A 16,233-nucleotide genomic window follows, 5' to 3' on the forward strand; every position below is an offset into this window, starting at 1 on the left:
ATTTATTCTACTTGTTATGTCATTTATGTAATGTTAGATATTAATTCCCAAAGGTTTGTTTGCTTAAAAATTTAATACTGGACAAGAAAACTTGAATAAAGAAAAAGAGATAAAAAACTCTTTTCTGATCATGAAACCCTTTAGGTATGTTTGATTGTCAGAATTTCAAATCATAAAGCTCTTTATTTGTTAATGTTATCTCTAAGTCAATGAAATAAGAATGTAGTACAGTTTTCCTTCTGACTCTTTGGATAATTCTACGATGAAATTATTGAAAACAGTTTTCATGTTGAATTTTTCTAAAAATAAGAAACCATTACTTTTAACTTCCTTTGTTGAAATTGTATTACACTGGATATAGAATCCCTTGTAAGATGTTCATTAGATTTTAACCTGGAACATGGCAATGTTTTGGTTCAGAAACGTATTTTGAAAATTATATTGCAATATAATTCTGTGTTGTTTGCATTTACCAACTCAGTAAAAGTCTGTGTTCATAGTGTATCAGGTCATATTATTTATATAATATTACTGTAATAGTTTAAGGCTCAGCCAAGCCAGTTATATTAAAATGATAGAGAATCTCAGTACTATCCACATTTTTCACTTCTGTTGTAAGGTTCTAATTAACAATACATGGTCTGGCAACCTGTGAATGTAACAAGTTTACAGGTATACTTGTGACATGAGAAAGAAGTCGTGGCTCCCTTGTGTAGTGGAGATGTGAACTTCGAGTCATGAAAATTCCACTGGACATATATAGTTGTCTAGACTGGGAATAATTGATATAGGCAATAAATCCTTCTTTTTCATTAAGACTTTTTTGCTTTAAAATAAATTATTCTACAAGCCCTGAGAGTAAAAGGTTGTAAAGAAAATAATTTTTAATTATTAAATTATTATGTTCCTAATTTTTTTTTTAGTTTTTGTGGGTTTGTTTGAGTTTCTGCTTTTTTGTGGTATAACTTCTGATTTTCCTCATCTTCAATACGTTGATACACCAGCACGTTACCCTCTTTTTTAAATTTAATATATAACCATCCTCTTATTTTTTTTTTTTTTTTGGCACTGTCAAATAGAAATTTTAAAAATCCAGGAAACATCTGGCCACAAATGACAAAGACAATTATTTCCTTGGAGTTGTAACCAGCAAAGATCCTTAAACAACCATTCGTTGCTAAATGCCTTCATCCCTTATCCTTTCCAATATTTTGCAGTGTTACAACTCCTACCTCAACAATTCATCTCCATGGTTTGTTTAATCTGTTCTTATGCTGTCTATTCAACATCCAAACCTAACAGTCAGACGCCATTAATTTTCTGTTATTGTTATAAAAACAAGATGGTATTTTTATCAGTAATGATACTCCATAGCACAGAATTCTAAATGTAAATCTTTGTTTCCTATGTTGTGACTTTTACTTCTGTCTCATCCAGTACCCCTAGTTGACAACAAGATACATTCATTATATAAAATCTTATGATTCCATTATCTATTAGAATATTCTCTTCAACATAATAAAATAATAAATAATTTTTCTTACTCATCTAGAAAGTCCATTTCTCTTTTAAATATTATTTAGATGAAATACCTAATATTTTTTTTATCATTTGCAATGTAAAGTGTTTACTTACAAAAAGTAATGTAATCAAATTACTCCCTGCTGTCTACTCTCATTTCTTCTCACTTTTTCATCTAGTTTCAGCTCCTCATATGGAGCTCTGATAAAGTATTTTTCAACAAGTTGTTGTGATATTGATATTTTTGTCTTAACCCCTAGTATTAAATTTAACATGTTGACTTCCATTACTCTGTTGAAGCTACATTACTCCTGTATCTGTCAGCTCTATAGTATATAAAAGTCCACTATTCTGTTTATAATGTTCTTTCATTCAATGAGCAACTATCTGTTTTATTAACAATAATTTGTTATTTATGTTGTATTTCTGGGCATTTTATTTCAGAGCTACACAGTGCATTCCCATACCGTACCATAAGGTTTTTACCTTAGCACTGATTTAAGTGAAGTGTTTTTATTATATCGTTTTTATATATTTTTTTTTTATTATATATTAGTTCGATTGTGCTTTTTTGACACAATTTAGCTGATAAAAAAGTGTGTATTTGTTCACTTTTTATTTTTCTATAAAACGATAACAAAGATGTAAATTTATGAACATGTTTTAAAAGAATACAAGTTAAGTAAATTTAACATTTTCTCATCAAGAATGAATAATAATAATTTAACCATTATCTCTTTGGGGTAAATTAAATGATTATTTACATAATTGCACATATTTTATGATAACATGACATACAGACACATTATTTACTAATTTTTCTTTATGTTCAAGGAACATTTTAGAAAGTGGTAGTAGTACATTTTCCATTTGTGACATTACAGACATTGAAACACAAAACTATCTGCCTTCATTTCCTCAGCTTTCATCCCCCGCTCAAAAAATGTATTATTCTTTTATTTTTTCAAATGATCTTCCTTTCCATTCATTACCACCATAATAATTTGCAAATTACCTACAATAATTGATTTACCAGCATATATAACTGCTTGATTTTAATGTTAAAAAATGAATCCTGTGATGTAATTGTAAATGCAAATAAGTTGAGTCACTGCATTCTGCCACCTCTGCAAACAGCTCAGACTATCAGATTTTCATTAAAGCATAGTTATATATTTCAGATGAGTAATCCTGATAAGAAAAAAAATTAATACCAGATGGCACCAAGGTGTCACGTTGTGGAAGAGAGGTAAAATTATTAATTAAAAAAAAAAAATAATTATTATAAAATATTTAGACAGTAATTACAAACATCAGTTTCATAATATTCTATTCAGTATCATATGAGAATATTGTAAATAATAAATAACAATTGTATCATCTTACTGAATTTTTGACAGATTTGTCACAAACTAAGAGATTTTAACTGAATTCTACAATCATACAGAGACATCTTCATATGGGCTTTATAATGTATAAATAAGTGAAATGTATGTACATATTACTGTATTATGTTTAAATTACAGTAGTGATTAATTATTTACTACAATGGTTACATTTTTTCCTTTCAGGTTACATCAAGCCAGAGTTCTTAAAATATGGATAAAAACGTTGAAGGTAGGAGAGGTGGGTTTTGTTAATCCTTCATAGTGATCATGGTAGGAAATTAAAATTTACATAATATTTCAGATAAATGTTATATATTGTAACTTTTGTAGACATAGCTGAATGATTATACTCACTAATTTATTCAAAACCCAATTTACTTTAAAAAAAGACAGGTTTAAAAAAGTAAATGCTTGTTAATTTTTAAAAAAATGCAAAATTATGCAAAACCCTAATTAAAAGTAAGCTGATCCTGAGCTATTTGTTAAAATGGCCTCCCGAATGTGATATTTTATTACATCTGTTATACCTCAGGCAGTATTCTCTTAGAAAATAAAAGGATGGCGTTAAGGAAAAGTATCATCAGCAGAAGATATGTTTAAGAACAAAATGTTATTAATATTAAAATTGTAAGACCAAACTATACTTATCTTAGCTTCTATCATACAGTAAACTTAATACTTACTGATGCGTAACGTTAGGAAAGTAACAGTAAGCTACAACTGTACGTGAAGGTATTCTAAATAGTTTTTAACATGGTTATATTCTAATTCTGGGAGTTAATTTTATTTGCGTAAAGCAATGTGATTAAAAATAATATTTTTCTGTCTTAAATTATGTCTGATATTAGTTTTGTAAAATGGAGGACATGTTTTTAAATTGATACTATCTACTAAATTTACTTTATTATTATAATGGAAGGTAATTTTGGTGTTTCATGACTCCAAAACAAGCATAAAAAAATCATAGAAATTTCCAAAAGATGTATATACATACGAGGGTTATTTGTTTTTCAAGGTCCGATCAGTCACGATATTAAAACCACAGTGAAAGTAAAAAATTTTTTAGTTGTAACAAGCACTTACATAGTTACGCTATTTCTCAACACAGTCGCCAGTCTGATTTAGACATATGTCGTAGCGTGGTACCAACTTTCCAATAACCTCATCATAGAAAGGAACCGCCTGTGTTTTCAGCAATGTTTCTATGCTGGTCTGCAGCTCCATGTCTGTGCCAAAATATTGTCCTCCCAGCCAGCGTTACATGTGAGCAAAAGGGTGAAAATCAGATGGAGCTAAGTCCGGGCTGTACGGTGAATGATCAAACACTACCCAACGAAAACGCTGCAGGAGCTTCTTTGATACAGCTGCAGTGTGCGGGCGAGCATTGTCATGGAGAAAGAGAATGCCTGATGACAACATTCCTCTCCGCTTATTCTTATCACCCACCATACAGCCCAGACTTGGCTCCATCCGATTTTCACCTCTTTGCTCCCATGAAACGCTGGCTAGGAGGACAACATTTTGGCACAAACATGGAGCTGCAGATCAGTGTAGAAACATGGCTGAAAACACAGGTGGCTCTGTTCTATGACGAGGGTATTGGAAAGTTGGTACCACGCAACGACAAATGTCTTAACCAATTATAAGGTGAGAGTAATTCTTGTCATTAGCAGACCCAAAACTCCAACTAATAGTATTCTTTGTTTTTTAACCAATCATAAGGGGGAGTAATTCTTTTCATTATCAGGCACAAAGTTCCAACCAATCGTATTCTTTGTTTTTTAACCAATCATAATGTGAGAGTACGAGGGTTATTTGTTTTCAAGATTCAATCGGTCACAATATTTAGACCACAGTAAAAATAAAAAATTTTTTATTTATAACAACTACTTACATAGTTACACTCTTTCTCTACATAGTGGCCACTCCGATTTAGACATTTGTCGTAGCGTGGGACCAACATTTCAATACCCTCGTCAAAGAACGGAGCCGCCTTTGTTTTCAGCTATGTTTCTACGCTGGTCTGCAGTTTCATGTCTGTGCCAAAATGCTGTCCTCCTAGCCAGCGTTCCATGGGAGCAAAGAAGTGAAAATCAGATGGAGCCAAGTACAGGCTGTATGGTGGGTGATGAAACACTTCCCAACGAAAACGCTATAGGAGCTTCTTTGTTACAGCTGCAGTGTGCGGCCGAGCATTCTCATGGAGAAAGAGAATGCCTGATGACAACATTCCTCTCCGCTTATTCTTATTCACCCACCATACAGCCCGGACTTGGCTTCATCTGATTTTCACCTCTTTGCTCACATGAAACGCTGGCTAGGAGGACAACATTTTGGCACAGACATCGAGCTGCAGACCAACGTAGAAACTTGCCTGAAAACAAAGGCAGCTCCGTTCTATAACGAGGGTATTGGAATGTTGATACCACGCTGCAACCAATTTCTAAATCGGAGTGGCGGCTATGTAGAGAAATAGCGTAACTATGTAAGTACTTGTTACAAATAAAAAACTTTTTATTTTCACTTTGGTTTTAATTTCGTGACCGATCGGACCTTGAAAAAAGAATAACCCTCGTATATGTACAGATGTGTGTTGGCCTGTTCTTTGATTAATATCTCCCAACTGGCTAATGTATATTCTTCAAAAGTGGCTAAAAAAATTTCTGTATTGATAATTTCATTAAATTTTGAAGAGAATTAAAAAAGAGGGAGAGATATTTTTTGACATTTTTTTATTTATTGTATTGTGGTCTTAAAAAATTGAATTAGTAGAATCAAAAAGTACCTATTACATTAATTAATATTCCAACATTTTAGGTCAATCGAATTTAAGGACGGGGTATATTTAAAATTATTTTTAATCAGTTTTTGTCTTATATCTCAAAAACCCATTGACCAAAAAACAGAAATTTCACACAAATATTTGGGTTTATGTATCTCAGGTTTGGCCTATTTTCATCCCTATTTGACAAGGGAACAGCATCATAGTATCTGTTCCCAACCTCTCAGCAGTAACTAACTAACTGTTAGGAGTATCCCAGAAATTGTTGGCTAAAATTAAAGATCTGATTCAAGACATCAAAATAAACAAAAAGTCATGTAGCCCTATCTTACGTCTTTTTTTTTTGTGTCAACTTCTTCCTGTCATCTTCTACAACATAAATAAGTTAGAAAATTTTACCTTTTGAAATTAAAAAATAGCAACATTATGGAAAATTAATTATTAATAGTTCTGTAAATATTCGTTTTATCAAATTATCTTTTTATTATGTAATGTGTTAAGCCTTTTATTGTGAATAAAATAACACTTCATTTATGAATCTCATTTATTCAAATCTCTCGTCAAACAGTCAGATTACATATATAAATGTCAGTTTACATAATTTGCAGTCTGCACTCCTACTGACAGGTGGGTAAGGTCCTTTTAGTAATTATATTCTAAATACATTTTAATTTTGATCAAGGGAGTCAACTGGGACCCAAGATATTTTGCTAAGTAATTTGATTGTTTTTTTTTTTAATCTTACTTTTAATATGCATAATTTTTAAGATGAAAACATTAGTTGATTAAGAGGATCAAATTAGATCCTAATTTTTTTTCTGAAAATTTTCATCTTTTTTACTATTAAACTCTAAGTATTACGTATTCAAGTCATTACTAAAAATTATATGGCATATTTGAAATAAGAATCTCTCAATAGCAAAGCCATTATAGAACTCTTATCCAGCTTTTTTAGTACCATTTCAATCTATTTTAATATTTTCAGTAGCTTTATTTAATCGATTTTTTGTTTCTCATGAGATGAATTACATTTAAAGAAAAAACCTACTCCATGCTGTGTTCTGAAGATTTAATAGTTAACATATTATTCAGGTTCTCTCCAATTAAGATTCAAATTTATGTTGTATCAGTCATTTTATTACTGATGCTGAATAGTAGGATTATATCTGGTAGCAGTTTTAATAATATTGTTGCTTTAGGATATTTGACCACGTGAACAAGTTTTATTGAAAAGAAAATAATAAAATGTAATTTTAATTCACAATATCCAAGGTATAACAAACTACCAGATCATTTTCATAGATTGATCATTCGTATGTTTTTATAATAACTATTATAATATACTTTCAATGATCTGTAATCAATTCTTCAATTAACAATAATTTTAATACTTTCTTCCTTATGTGTCATTTAATGTTATTGTTTTAACCTTCAAAATTAATGGTATACTAAAATAGTATTGGACATTAAAATTTTTATAACTGTAAATTTTTTTATAAAAAATATTAATGACTAATAACCTTAAACGATTCAAACAGACGACTAGTGTCCTAGTGACTTTAACCAATTCTTTACTTAAATCTTGTTTCCTATAATAACAAATTATGTTAAGGTCATTTACATGTATATATTTTTTCCTTCTTAAAAGTCGGTAAAGAAAGATTGATTTTAGAATGTTTACACTTCTATCCACTTCATGTAGCGTGCTTTAAAAAATTTGCTCTTAACAACTAATTAATAGATTTATTTGTCAGTAGGTAATGACAGGCAAATGCTTTCAGTCGTACCATCTTTAATTTTTTCCTCTGTCTGTAACAGAACAAAAAGATGTTTATTTTTCAGTAATTTTATTTTCTGAAAAAAAGTTTCACTGATTCTGATTTATTTCTCTTAAGTTTTTCTAGTAAATTTATTATTAATTAAGCATTAATAAAATTATTTACAAATTTCCCTCACTCCATGTTTATTATTCTTTTTTATAGTTATGGGTATAATTTAAAAAAATTATATTATGAAATAGCTTTTAGTATTCTTAGTTTATTTAGGGGATCAACTGTTAATGTTACTATTTATTCTTGCCAACTTACAGAAAATTGTGTACTATGACTTCGATTTTTGTATACTTAATAAAGCATAGCACCTGATTAACCAACTTCAAAAAAGGAGGTTATGTATTCGATCTGTATATTTTAAAAAAATTTTTCTCTATTAATCTGATTGAAATAAATCTTGTTACAATTGATGTAGATGCTTTTTGGAGTGTTACCATGCTGTTGAAAAAATTATTTACACAAAAAATCAGTGAAAATTGACAAAAAAATTTTTTTGGCGGCTAAGGAGGGACAGTGGGAATCCTGATATTCTATATCATTGATTTTCAAACTTTTTCGTCCACCACCCACATTAAGAATCAAAAGTTTTCTAGCGTTCACCAAACTTTTTAAACTTACTGTTTGTTAAAAATAATAATTGCAGTTGCTGTTATTAAGATGCACTCTTAAAAACAGCAATTGCAATTATTGTTTTTAAATTTAGCATATCCTTCCTGTTGGGTTAAATGTGGCATAACATAATCTTGGGTTAAGCTGAGTGCCGGTGAATATGTTGCGGTCTCAATCTTTAAAGATTTCAATACCTTGGCACAGAATGAACAAAAGCCAAAAACTGCAACACTACATTAAAGACCTCACAATTTGTCATTAAACGTAGATCAGCTCAATCAAAACCCTTTAATTTCCACATTTATGTGTCAATATGTTGTTTAGATCGGGAGATATCAGCATTAAAGACAAAAGTGGCCTTTTCTCTTTAAAGTGGAATATTTCAGTTCAGAAAAATTGTAGAGTGACATACAAATTACTTTTAAATGTCTTTAAAGCTCTTAAATGATTTTAATGCAGTTTACTGAAAAAAATTTATTTCCCCATGCGCTCAATCAAACACAAAGAAAAACTTTCAAATTTTTAAAACTTTTTTTCCCACCAATTTGTTTTTAATTTGATGATTTTTGAAATCTGAAGTATTTTATAAAAATTCATTCAACTATTATAAGCTTAATTTTTTTTTATTCGTTTCTAAGCCTTTTGGTTGCAAAGTTAAAGTAGTTTGAATAGAATTATTTTTTATCATAAAATATGGTGTCCCTTTAATTTTCTGTACTAGTGTAGAAGATATTTAATTTTAGTTTGAATATTTAATTTTAGTGTGAAATATCAGGAAAACATAATTTATGCCTTATTTTTAATTAACCATCACCTTCCTAGACCACCTGAATGTCCCCAATTTTGTATGGGCTTACTGCACTCCCTTAAGGCCTCTCACACCCACAAGGGGGCACTTTGAGAACAAATTTTCTATATGTATGTGTCACATTAGACGTTATATGGTCTGTAGGGCAGGTAATCTGAGTTTGTGCACAAGATATCTAGCACCATTAGTAAAATCATCAAAAATGGAGCTATCTCATCTTAAACTTTTTCAGACCCAATATACTCGTACATTATATGTAATATACAGCATCAGTAGGGACAGTGAGAATCTTACAATTCTATGTAGGTACATCACATTACATATCTTGATGTGGTTTCATTTTATTATAAATAATTATTATTACATTACTTTTATTAATATACTCCTGTTCTAATGAAAAAAAATCAAAGTTGTAATTCAGTCTAGATCTTGCTAAAGACTTTGTATTTATTTATGCTTTTAATTTATATATATAATTAATTTTATAATATAAAATTTATTAATAATTAACATATAATTTTATATTTATGGCCTAGCACATGTAATGATAGTAATCATTACATGATTACTATCATTACATGATAGTAATGTGCTATAGTAATATAGTTTAATTACAATATAATTAAACTATATTATAATTTACCTTTAAATTAACTGTGAAAATTAATCACTAATATACACTACAATAATTAAAGTTTTTCTTGATTTCTTCAGTTTCCAATTGTATGTAAGAGCCAAGGAAGTTTAAATTTATTATTTATGTTTTGTAGACTTTCACAATTTTTGTAATTTTGTATATGAAATACACATGTAATGTAATTACATCATACGATTAAAACTTATAATGTTCTAAACATAGGTATTCTGTACCTCTTTGATCTCTAGAAAATTCTTCTTTTTTTATCTCAAAGCATGATCCACGGGAATTTTATTCTTGGCACTAACATAAATAAATATTTTTCAGATCGTTTCATAATTGTATTTTATATAGATCATGCAGTACACTAATAAAATTAGTACAGAATATAATGTATTTTAAAGAAAAAGTTGATAAATATTTGAGCATATATTCTAGTAAGTGCTAAGAAATTAAAAAAATTCAATGTTTTCACATAGAAGGTTGTGAGTTCAAGGCTCGGCTAAACCAGTTATGTTTTAATGCTAACAACTCTTCAATAAATACCTTACTGACATTCTGTTGTTGGGTAGGTCTACCGATTAAAAAAATCCTGGGATGGCAAACGAAAAATTAACTACAACTACACTCATTAAAAACTCATTCATAATCAAGGATGCAGTTACCTAGAGCCACAAATAAAAAAAAAAAGTTTAATTGATGTCTGGAGGCTGCTGGATTATTACACAAATCATACTGTATATGAGGGCGGTCCAGAAAATAACTTATGTTTGTGCCTAGCGTGGAGATGGATGAGGATAGAGATGCCATCTTGGCGTCAAAATGTTTTTACACTTAGTACACATCAAGTTGTCGTAGCGGTTGAAATGTGATTTTTCTGCTATGTTTGTTGTGAATTATTGAAATGTGCGTTTCAATAGAAAATCCCGCAAGTTGTGAGGTGCATTCAGTGATTAGGATTTTACTGGCAAAAAACCTCAAACAATTGAAATTCATCAGCAATTTTGTGAGGTGAACAGAGATGGAATAATGAGTAAAGGTGGCATGAGGCAGTGTTGCATTCAGTTTAAAAATGGAAACACCAATGTTCATGATGAAGACCGTGTGTTCATAATGTGGCCATTTCTCAAGGCCTTATTATCCTGTATACTTCAAAAATAGTCAGTTGACTGGTTTGATAGGAATGGATGTTGTTATTTTTAAAGAAAATGTCACAGTTTTCTTTTTTTATAAACATTTTGCAATAATAAACATGAATGTATGATAATGGTAAAATTTGTAATTCATAATCTAAAAATTTAAATCAGTATGAACAAATAGAAAGAATACGAATATGAATAATGATCAAATAGATTAAATATGAGTAAATAGTTAATTCATATTTGCTGGTGTCAAACAATTATCTAGCAGTTTATACTATCTCACAGTTTAATATTATGAAATCTCCTGACTTTTGATGGTGTCCAAAGATACCGTATTTTATATTGGAAATATATATGTGTGTAATACATTTAATAATTTAGACAAACTAAGCTTTTTATAAACAAAATTAAAACTGAAAAAAAAAAATTGTTTGATCTAGCTGAAAACAATATCAGTTTTATCCTTTCAAAAAAAAAAATTATTTATCTAACAAGTATTTCAGATTTCACTTAATAGAAACAGAAGTATCGCTATTGTGAGGAATTGAATAATATTCACATTATTAAAATTTGTATATTTATCTGCAAAAATCATTGAAATAGTTTTATTAATATTTAAAAATGTAGTTCCAGTATTTGTTATCATCATGATGTACATAAACTATTTTAAGCACAGGTTGGTTATAAATCATACAGCACATTTAGGAGTTAATTAAAAAAATAAAGTAATTACTTGAATACATATTTTATTGTTCAACAGGGCATTTGAAACACTTTTGTTTACAACAATTATTAACTTAAAACAAATGACTACCTTTTGACTACCCTATGACTACCTTTTGTGGCATGTAAATACTTAGATGATATTCAATTTCACGCCGCATATTACAAAGAATATCTTGAGTTATTCCATTAATTACACATTCTATTCTTCATTTTATTTCAGTGATGTTGACAACATTAGTTGCATGCACCCTGTCTTTGACAAACCCCCAAAGAAAGAAATCGAGTGGTTTAACATCAGGGTATCGAGGTGGCTAGGGAATTGGTTCTTAATGGCTAATCCAACATTGTTGAAGTTCATGTAGGTAGCCCCTAACAAGTAAAGCCCCAGTGTAGTGGTGCGCAATCTTCTTGGAAGTAAATGATGGGTTGCTGATGTACAATTGTGTTTGATCATGTTGTGTACGTCAAACGGCATGAGGGTTCTTGTTACCTTAAATCTAACAATTATGACAGTTAACGTGACCAGAAAAATGGAAGGTACCTTCTTCAGAGAAGATTATTTTTTCTAAATATATGTTATCTTCTTTCACTTTATCAAGAATGTCCATGGCAAAATTGTAACAGTGTGGTTTATTGTCATTTCAGTTGTGTGCACCGACTGAATTTTTTTGCATGAAGTTTAAGGTGCTTGTGTAGAACCTTCATGATTGTTGATTGTTGATAACGGTATTCCCAGTTCTAAACTCACAAGAACTTTGAAGATTTACCGAGATTCTTTGAAAAGTTTCTCTTACTCAAACCACAACTTCTTTGGAAATGGGCAGTCTACTAGCACCTTTTTTTGTGTACTACACTTACTATATCCTTAAATTGCTGATACCAACATTTAATGGAGTATTTATTTGGAGGATCACGGCTGTACTCTAAATGGAAGTATTTATGAACAGAAATAACAGACCCACTTTCATGAAATCATAGTACACACATTACTTAGCCCTGCACGATAGCATTTTCTCAACTGACAATTGCCCCCGCTAGCTGTTACTTCACACTAGTGCATTCACTCAAGATCATCAGTAAGTCTAGTTTTTACACTAATGTTTAGTTTGAAAAAATCAACACATGCTACGTTGTTTTATTCATTTTTTATTAGCCCGTAAAGTGCGTTGAATAATTTACATTCGCCTGTTCAAGAGGCAATAGTCAAAAGCGCTTCAGTTTGAGAATAATCATGTTCACTATAAAACCAGTATATATTATAAATGAAGTGAATATGACTTTTGTATATCTTTTACATTTTGGTGGACTTAGCAGGCCGATGTACGATAGTGTGTTTGCCTCAGTGAAGAAGACTATAAGAAAGCATTTAACTTCTTATTTTCCTTTGTATACTTGGTATTGATATTTTATTGTCTTGGAGAATTATTATACCAGTTCCAGGAGTGAAATATTTTATATTAGGTAACTTACAAACTTTTTTACCGTGTCGCATCATATATATAAAGATTTAGGTAGTTACAGCCCATCTATATAATCACAAGCATCAAGTGACTATTGACTATCTGTTGAATAGTTTACAGTTACAAAGATAAATTTTAAAAGTTATGATTTTGAATACCAACACAGATACATATTTTAGTTGTAAGATGTATAAAACTGAATGAAAAAAGCCGTGAAGGAAATTTAATAGTAGAAAATTTATATTGTTACAAAGATTGTATGTAGCCTTCTTCTGTATTATGTGAGTTCGTGTGATGATTTATTGTATGCCATATGGCTGAATGAGTGTTCAGCGTTAGTAGTCAGCAAAAATGTGAAGATATTTTTCTCACTCACTGGTGAGTGAGATGTATATATATGTATCTACTTTAAGGTGATATATTTTATCAAATTTTTAAAAATATATTGCAAATATGATGCAAGATTGTAACAAAGGTAAACTAATCAAAAATACAATTGCAAGGGGACAGGAACCAGCTAAATATTTTAAGGATAATAGTTCTGTATGATTTATTGTCCTCTTTACCTTTCTTTTTCGGTATTTTATTTTTAGTTTTGTTTGTAATGCCATCCACTGGTTTTAAAGAACTATAAACTTAAAAAAATGTTTACACTTTACTAGAGGAAAACAAACTCTTCAGTATAGTAAAATTATTTTTCAATTAAAATTGTTTTAGCCTTAGTTTTTAACTCTTAATTTGTTTTTCCAGAAAAACCTCAGGAATGAATGGTTAGCTAATCCATGGTTCCATTACTGCCATGACATGAACTTCTGGTAGTTAGTGAATAAACTTTCTTAATGTAGGCTTAGTGGATTCTAGACACACTACTGTATGTGGCTCTTCCATAGACAGTTGTCTTCTACCCAGGAGTTGCAAAGTGGTTCGTTCAAGTAGTGGCTACAGATCATGTTAGGATATCTAATCTTGCTCCTCTTCTTCTTATATAGATTTCAGATAATTATTTTTTAAGTTCTACATAATTTAATATTTGGTTGATGTTACAACTTAACTTTAAAAAAGGTTGGTATATTTCATATAATTTCTTCTTATTTCATAACATAACAATTTTTTTACGCCGTACTTGTTTAAGAAAAGTAATAATAGATTACAATTTAATCATAATTCTTTGTTTTTATTTTCTTAAATTATTCCATATGACAAAAAATATATACAGAGTTGAGATACCAAGGTTGTTATTAGTTGCATAATGAAGTTGATGGGTAAACTGCTAGCTCATGTTATATAAGACATGAGGTCACATTGTAAAGAAAGAAACCACAAACCCGCTTTCTCAAACTAGGTTTAGAAAAAATTTCTCTGTCTATTTAACAGATATAATTATTACTGAGCTAATTTTAAAATAAACGGTTGAATTTTAGAATTAATGTATCTGCAAGCTGGAGATATATGATTATTAGTTGAATTCATTCTTTTTAAAACACTTTTTACTCTAGATTAAATTTTTTGTCCACAGTTAATACTAAACTTTATTTTTTCAAGAAAAACAAACAATATTTGAAATACTTTTGAATTTTTATTGCTTTTCACTGTTTATAAATATTTTTGAAACTGTGTTTATGCTTTTATTCATAGGTTTTAAATGCAATTATTTTCAAGATTAAGAACCAAAACTTCATGCTGAAAATTTGGTGCAACAGGACGTAAACAGTAAACAGTGCCATACGTTTATTATATTGATAATATAATTGGAGATAATTAATATCATTTTATAGTGAACAAAGAACTTCATACAGTTCAGATTGCTTCCTTAGAACTATTGATTTTGACAAATAAAATTTCAAAACGTTTTTGTTAAAATTTATTCTATATCAATTGCCATTTTAATAAAATTATAAAAATTTCTTTGCTTTCACTACCTTATAATAGATATTTATTTTAAAATTTATTACTGAAAAAGCAAGAACCATAATGGTGTTGTATGGTTTATTTGGTTATTTAATTATGTACTGTAAATTCAGAATAGGTGCAGGAGATTCTGTAAGTTATAATAGTAGTCCTGTCGTAACAGAGAAGTCCGATTTGTGAATTGAATGTAGAATTGACACAAGTAGAGCTTGTGGTACTGCTGCCTTGATATTCTTCACCTTTGGAAAAGCGGTATACTTTTGCAATAAAAATAATAGGGTTATCGTAAATCAACAATTTAAAATAAAATTTAAAATAAAATTTAGAATAAAATTAAAATTACTATTATTAAAATAATATATAATTTATTATAAAATAAAATATTTATTATTTTAAAATAAAATTTTGTGAAAAAAAAGTTAAAAAACGTAAGATGAAGGAAAAATATGGAGCAGAATCCAATTTGAGCAGATTTAATTTTCGTATCATCGTAGCTCTAGGATCTGCGTTGAAAGAAGGAAAGTATGGTAATCAATTAAAAAACGGGGTACGGGTTTTTTTGCATTTCTCGATACGCGTGTTGGCGTGCTTAACGTTTAATAACTTTTGATTGGATAAACAAATTTTATTAAAATTTTGTATTTGAGACCGTGTATATGGGACAATTTATTGTTAAAATGTTTGGGTAAATATTTCCAGGAAAGTGGTGGGGTAAATAGATTTTTGGGATCAATTTCCTCAAAATTTTGCAAACATAATTCCATTTTATATTAAACTTAATACATGCGTGCATACTTAAATTTATTGCATATGTTTTAACCAACTTTTTTTGCCTTCCTAGGCGTAGTAGTACTGCAAACTAACTTAAACAAATTCTTTGAGGACAATATATTGGGGGTAAGGGAGCCGATCAAAATTTAAAAACATCGATTTTTGAAAACTTTAATTTCTAGTTTTTGATTTAATTTTTTTAAAACCGTTAGTTTTGGATTTATTGAAACATTTAACAATAATATTACAATAAAATTTCTTCATAATTCACCCCCATCTCGAAGAAAAAACATTTTAGGTAACGTTTTATTGATTGTACATTTTTTTTTTTTAGTTTCTTCCATTTAAAATAGTTAACGTAGAAAAATCAAACATTTTCTTGGAAAGTAATTTTTGAAAAAATAAAAGTAACAGATTTTTTGAATTTTTAAAAATTTTTTATTTAAATATATACCAGGTGATTCAAAACTGATTTCACATCGTTAAAAGCATATAAAAATGTATCTCAATAGGTCTCATTTCATAGAAAAACGCATCAAGTTTGTCACCAAACATTCACTTTGGTTCGATATGACTTACATTTGTTATGCGACATATATCCCACCTGAAGTCGATTTCATTCCAGACTGTAGCCAGCAAGTCGGCCGTT

General features: G+C 29.5%; 1 long non-coding RNA gene across 1 annotated transcript in view; it reads left to right on the forward strand.

Moving 5' to 3' along the window:
• Positions 1–13,882, forward strand: part of LOC142326545 (uncharacterized) — a 295,602-nt gene extending 281,720 nt beyond the window's left edge. The window contains exons 3-4 of the long non-coding RNA XR_012756802.1: positions 3,093–3,179; positions 13,656–13,882. This is a non-coding gene — a long non-coding RNA (uncharacterized LOC142326545). The remainder of the gene's footprint in view (positions 1–3,092; positions 3,180–13,655) is intronic.
• The last annotated feature ends 2,351 nt before the right edge of the window (positions 13,883–16,233 follow it).

The sequence above is a fragment of the Lycorma delicatula genome, chromosome 6 (assembly GCF_047948215.1).
Source record: "Lycorma delicatula isolate Av1 chromosome 6, ASM4794821v1, whole genome shotgun sequence".
NCBI lineage: Eukaryota > Metazoa > Arthropoda > Insecta > Hemiptera > Fulgoridae > Lycorma > Lycorma delicatula.